We start from the raw sequence: 6,262 nt of genomic DNA on the forward strand, positions 1-6,262 counted from the left end.
AAAAAAAAAAAAAAAAAAAAGAAAGAAAGAAAGAAAGAAAGAAAGAAAGAAAGAAAGAAAGAGATAAAAGCTGTCATGTCGGGTGTTGATTGGATTTTATATTTTTATTTTCTTTCTAATCTGCATTTTCTGGCTTTTCCTGAAATCTGAGGAGAAAGTATCTCTTGAAACTTTACATCACTATTATTTTTGATGTCTTTCTTTCTTAAGTCCATGGTTGTGAATTTAGTAGCTGTTTTTGTTTGTTTGGTTGTTTGTTTGGTTGGTTGTTTGGTTGGTTGTTTGTTTGGTTGGTTGGTTTGACTTTGGTTTTTTGAGACAGGGTCTCTCTGTGTAGCTCTGACTGACTGGAACCAAGCTGGCCTGGAACTCACAGAGATCTGCCTGCCTCTGCCTCCTGAGTTCTGGGATTAAAGGCGTGCGCCACCACACAGAAGACTGACATTGGAAGAGAAAGCCAGTCAGTTGCCCAGTGTTTTGGACTCAGGCCTTTGAAGCCTGGACTAGATTGGGCTTAAATTTAAACCTAAAGAACAACAGGTTTTTATTCTTTGCCTTGAGCAAGAGACCCAGTCTTAGTTTGCTTTATATAGTTCAGAGGGCAGTGGCCACCTCAGTGCTCCTGCTGGGCCTGTGGAATGCCTTTGTAAAGCCAGTCCTTAGCACAGGGGATGTGGGGGGTGAGGGCTGGGAGTGGGGTGGGGGGTAGGTAGCAGAGTGAAGAGAGGTCAGCTCTAGGCACAAGATGGTCTCTGTCTAGAACTAAAACAGCCTGAGGCCTTAAGAATAAGAAGGAACACATTGCCCACAGGTGCAGTGAGTAACTGAGAGCCTTAGAGAAAATAGCCTTCACATGAGGATTTGAAAGTAAAATCGTTTGCTGTCTGTCTATAGGTTTAATTTTTCTGTTCTTAAAGCTTGCTATATGAACCTGTTTTGGGAAGGCAGAAGGTAGTCTGCAATGACCTTTAAGCCCCTGCAGTTGCGAGTGTTTGGAGAGACTAGACAAGGCTCCCATGGACAGTGGCTCAGCTTATGTACTGAAGCCCCATATTTGGTGGGTCCAGGCTGGTGTCAGAGTGACATGAGTAAGCTCTGAGCCAAGAACACCAGGCTGTCTGGAATGTGCTAGACAGTCTCACAGGACAGAGCTGTTGTACCCATTTGTGGATGAGCCCTGTATAAAAGTAGGCCTTTGCTGTGTGTTGATGGAGACCTGTTACAGATACTCAGAACCAAAACATGGCTTAGTGATGCTTTTGGGAACCGATGAGCAGACTGGATTAGAAGGCAGCACTAGAGAAACCCTAAGCCTGTTGCTTCCTGAAGGACTTTTTTAAGGCTTGAAAGGGCACTCTTGGTCATCTTTGAAGACTGCTTTATCTAGCAATGACAGCACATTACACAACCTTGGTTTCCTGTCTCGGGATGTAGGATCAGTGTAGGGAGCTGTTGGCTAAAGTAAAGAAGAAGCAACATACAAGTATTTTCTTTTTTAAATCAAAATTTACTATGTATACAGTATTCTACCTGCATGTATGCCTGCAGGCCAGAAGAGGGCACCAGATCTCATTACAGACAGTTGTGAGCCACCATGTGGTTGCTGGGAATTAAACTCAGGACCTTTGGAAGAGCACACAGTGCTCTTAACCACTTGAGCCATCTCTCCAACCCTGCAGCATACAAGTATTTTTAAAACCGTCATTTTAGTGCTAAAATTAGACCCAGATTTACTTTAATCTCCTGTGCCTAATAGTCCCTGGTGCCTAGTCACATCATAGATCCTGAGCGTGAGGCGAGGCCCTCTAGTGGCAAGGGAAATAATACTGCTCTGGCAGAGGATGAGCGTCCTGGAGGCCTTTGTCTGAGTCAGCTGCAGAAGAGAGTGTTGGTGGAATTAGGAAGGGTATGGGAGACAGATCAGCTCAGAACAGGCATGGGCATCGTGAAGTGGAGGAGGGATGCCATCGTATCTGCCCGGAGGAGAGGTGTCCCCAGGGCGGAGGAGAACCCACTCTGGGTGCCACCCTGTCAATTCTTTTGAGTGCAGGAATTGTGAAAGGAACACTATTTTTGGAAACCAATCTTCCCTCCTCCCTTCCCCCCTTCCTTTTTGATGAAATGCCAGGAGGACAATTCTTTCTTTCTCTTTCTATAGTTAGTAACTATAAAAAATGGTTTTCAAAATCAGGATCTTGCCAAGCAGCCACTATCAGTTGTTTATTGCAGTACAGATGCTCTAACTCATGGTGGGACTCCTTGGTAATAAGCCACTGTGAACGAAAATCCTCCTAATTTAGCAAACCTAGTTTAGCGATTCTGTCACCAAGAGCAGCTTTTCCCATGACGCTGTGGCTGACTGAGAGCTATGGGCTGCAACTGTCATGCAGAGCAGCAGGATTGGGCCTAGGAAATGGGCAGAATTCAAACTACAGCTTCTATTGACTATGCATTGTTTTCATATCACTGTATGGTCAAGGCAGTCATGAAAAGGATCTGACTTTGTCCTGGCTGTAGGAAAGCAGCTTTAGCAGGAGCATTCCTGTGGGCTCTGAGCTCTTTTCACCTGTAGTGGCCATGAGCCTTCCTTACTTTCTGCTCCTTGACTGTGTTGAGTGCTTTGGATTCCTGAAGATGTCAACATTGAGAGTCAGAGCTTGTCTTAAAAAAATCTCATACCTGCCAGTGGAGTGAGGTATCTTTTGATTAAAAGTGTGGTAGTAATTTCCTGTGAATTCATGCGTTGCTGGTATTTGACTGTGACTTTTAGGAACAAACAGGCAGTTGGCCTGAAATCCTATAGATAGTTCATTGAAAACAACCAAAGTCAGGACAGAGAAGGGAACCACAGTGCAGCACATAAGTTACTTATGTTGGTGAGATGGGTTTTGAGGAAACTGGTGGGCAGCACATTGTTGCCTAGAGAAGTGGCCATGTAATCTCTGCTAGCAAGCTGCCTTTTGGGGAAACCCTGACTAGTGATGGTGCCAGCTACAGCATCACTGCAGTGTTCTGACTACTCTCATGGTATAGCCAGTTTTCTCTCCTGAAGCGGTGTGGTAATAGTAATGTATGTTTTCTTGACATTGCTGTAACGTTTTAAAATATTCTAGTATTCCTCGTGTTTATCTTCAGTTACTCAGTATTTTTTTTAAGATTTTTAGTTATTATGTATACAGTGTTCTGTCTGCATATATGCCTACTCGCCAGAGAGGGCACCAGATCTCATTACAGATGGTTGTGAGCCACCATGTGGTTGCTGGGAATTGAACTCAGGACCTCACGAAGAGCAGTCAGTGCTCTTAACCTCTGAGCCATCTCTCCAGCCCGTTACTCAGTATTTTTAACCACGGGCTGTTTCTTATGGTTAATATCCAATTTAAAAAATATAATTTGAGTCAGTGGATTCAAAAAACCTGTTCTGAATCTGAATCAAGGGCTCTTTCTGAGTAGACCGCCTCCCCAAACCTACTTCAGATTTAACCACATTGGAATCTCCATGAGCAGAACCCAGGAACTGGCAGTGGAGACCTCCCTTGGCTGGTTGTAACTTGCAGGATGGCCAGCGCTCCCTGCTCTCACAGACACTATCCACTCTAGGACTGTTACAGGTGCTCCCAGGGGCTGGCACAGGGACTGGTACACACCTATTCAGAATTGTTGACTCCAGCAGTGATGCAGAGAAAGGAGGCCCTGTTTCTAAAAATCGATTTTGAAGTCTTTGTATCATGGCTGGCATCGTCACATTGATTGCTGCTGAAGCTGTAAACGTGAATGAGGACTAAGATAGTAACTCTCTCTAAAGCCCAAAGTGCCATTCTTTTGAGGTAGGAATCTTAGTGAGTAAGTGATGGATGTGTTGGCCATGTGCTACTGGATAAACTGTGTTCTTACCACCTTTTTACACAGACACCGGGAATCTTTTGTAACAGAACTAGGTGAGACATATTAATTCACCCTGGACAGGTACCATATTTAGAGTCTCTATAATTAATTGAAACCCTAATCAAATAACAGCTCTTTGAGCATTTTGCCTTAGATTGGTTAGACTGATCCACTCATTAATTAACCCTTTGGGTCAGCTTGACTCTGAGCTAGGGCATGATAGTGACTTGTGACTAAGCCATTCATTCCCAATATTAATCAGGCTCTAGCTGATGAAATTTGACTTATTTACTGACTTAATTTCATTTACTATTTTTACTAAGTTAGTCTTTATTTGTATAAATTACTTAACAAAGAAAACTCTAAGGGAAACAGAAAAGGCTAATGTTGTTTATCATAAAGAATGGCAGTGTAAGGAAAAGAATATTTAATTCTTTGCTGTTGGTCTTGCCAGTGTTGGCTATGAATCTGAGACCTCCTCCTTTTGTTTAAAAGGAGCCTGAATGACTAGGAGTGATAGTGTACCCCAGACTAATAGCAAGTGTGTGGTATAGGTTAGCCAAAGAATTGAAAGAGGTTTGGAAAGTGTGTTTGTTGCACTTATGATTCAATGTTAATAATGTTAGGGGTGAAGTATAGCCCATTGTTTGGGAAACGCCAGCTTAAGCTATTTATTTGACTTTATTTCCTTTGATGATTTAGGAGTTTAACCCTTGGAAATAACAGACTTGGGAAGCAAAATTCTAGACTCTTCTGTTGCTATACAAAAGGCTCACATGCCAGTACCTTTGTCATCCATCAGTTGCTCATACTAGTCACTGTAAGTGCCATGTGAATCCATTGGTCAGGCCTTAGTGTAACTCAAGCCCACGTCAGACTTCTGCTCACAAATGACAGCCATAACTGACTGCGTGGGAACAATGTTGATAGGAGCATTACTATCATCTTACAACTCTTTCCCTTGAGTGTATGATGGATCTTGTTTTTAATGAAGTGGGTGCTTTGTATTTTGTGGGTGCCAGCATAAATTATATTCAACAAAATGTCGTTTACATTAGAGTATGGGGAACTTACTCAGGAGAAATCTTGTGCAAATTAGTTCATCTCAAAGAATGTTAATATAAAAGTTAAATGATTTGTACTCTGAAATATTGTGCTAGACCTGGTTATATGCTGGTTTTTCATTGTTGTTAAAACGGACAGGTGTTTGTGACCAGCAATTGCTGTCATGTGACTGGGTTACTTTGCATCACAGAGGGTTTGCTATTTAATAGAGAACAACCACCCCTCTGATCTGATTGATGTAGACACAGGATGCGATGCCTTTAGGGTGTTTGTATGTCTTATTTTATTTGAATATTTCAGTGACTTTTTGAATGAGAAAAAAAATGTTTAACTATGGAAAATTTTTGCCAATGAATTGTTATAGCCTGAGTTTTTTTCTACTTTGAAATTTTGTCAGTAACTAATATTTTTTTAAGATTAGCTTTAATTAAAACATCTAATTTCCACAGATTGCTGATTATTTTTAATAGTACTTGATGATTTCTGAAGCATTTTTGCACACATTATTCCATTTTCTGTTATTCCTACTTTACAGATGAAAGTCCTAAATTGAATTTTGTTTGCACAGATAAAATGTTCCAAGTTGCCTGTTTCTTGCATGTAATATGAATGGATAGAGTTAAAAGAAAAGCCCAGGAAGATACAGTTAATTCTCCCTGTAGTGGTCTGTGTGACAGATGTGCTGTCTCAGGTCAATTCTTTAAGTTTCTTAGTAGCTTGATCAGCATTGTGAACCTGTTACATCAGAGAGATCCTGTAGCAATGGAAAGATGCAGTAGTGGGAGGCAGATGTTGGATCCGGCAGTCACTGCCTTTTCCTCCTTCTTATGTCTTTCCTATGTATTTAACCCAGAGTCATGGCAGTGAGCCAAAGCCAAGGTCCCTTTCTTGTAGAAAATGTTTTGTAGCTCTTGACAGAATTTTATTACTTTATTTCTTTCTGCAGTTAATAGATAAACTGTTACAACTGCAGAGCATAAAAACCTTGTGCCATTCTTTCTCCTGCAGTCAGAGGGCCATACAGCTAAGCAGAGCAGATACATTTTAGCAGAAGTGACTTGGGACGGACATGTTTCCACGTTGTACTTAATGTGTGTGGAAGGATAGATCGACCCACACTCTTTGCAGCTTAATTACATGTTGTAAAATAAATTCACGTTTTTCTTTTTTTTTCATTTTTTTTATTTTATTGAGAAAAGGAAAAAAAAGTTTCAGCCTCCTCCCAGCCTCCCACTTCCCTCCCCCTCCCCCCACTCCTCTCCCCCTCCCTCTCCAGTCCAAAGAGCAGTCAGGGTTCCCTGCCCTGTGGAAA

At 41.7% G+C, this 6,262-nt stretch overlaps 1 protein-coding gene across 1 annotated transcript in view; it reads left to right on the top strand.

Moving 5' to 3' along the window:
* Atxn7 (ataxin 7) overlaps positions 1-6,262 on the top strand; it is a 154,320-nt gene that overhangs the window by 101,040 nt on the left and 47,018 nt on the right. The window lies entirely within an intron of this gene.

The sequence above is a fragment of the Microtus ochrogaster genome, chromosome 6, assembly GCF_000317375.1.
Source record: "Microtus ochrogaster isolate Prairie Vole_2 chromosome 6, MicOch1.0, whole genome shotgun sequence".
Classification (NCBI taxonomy): domain Eukaryota; kingdom Metazoa; phylum Chordata; class Mammalia; order Rodentia; family Cricetidae; genus Microtus; species Microtus ochrogaster.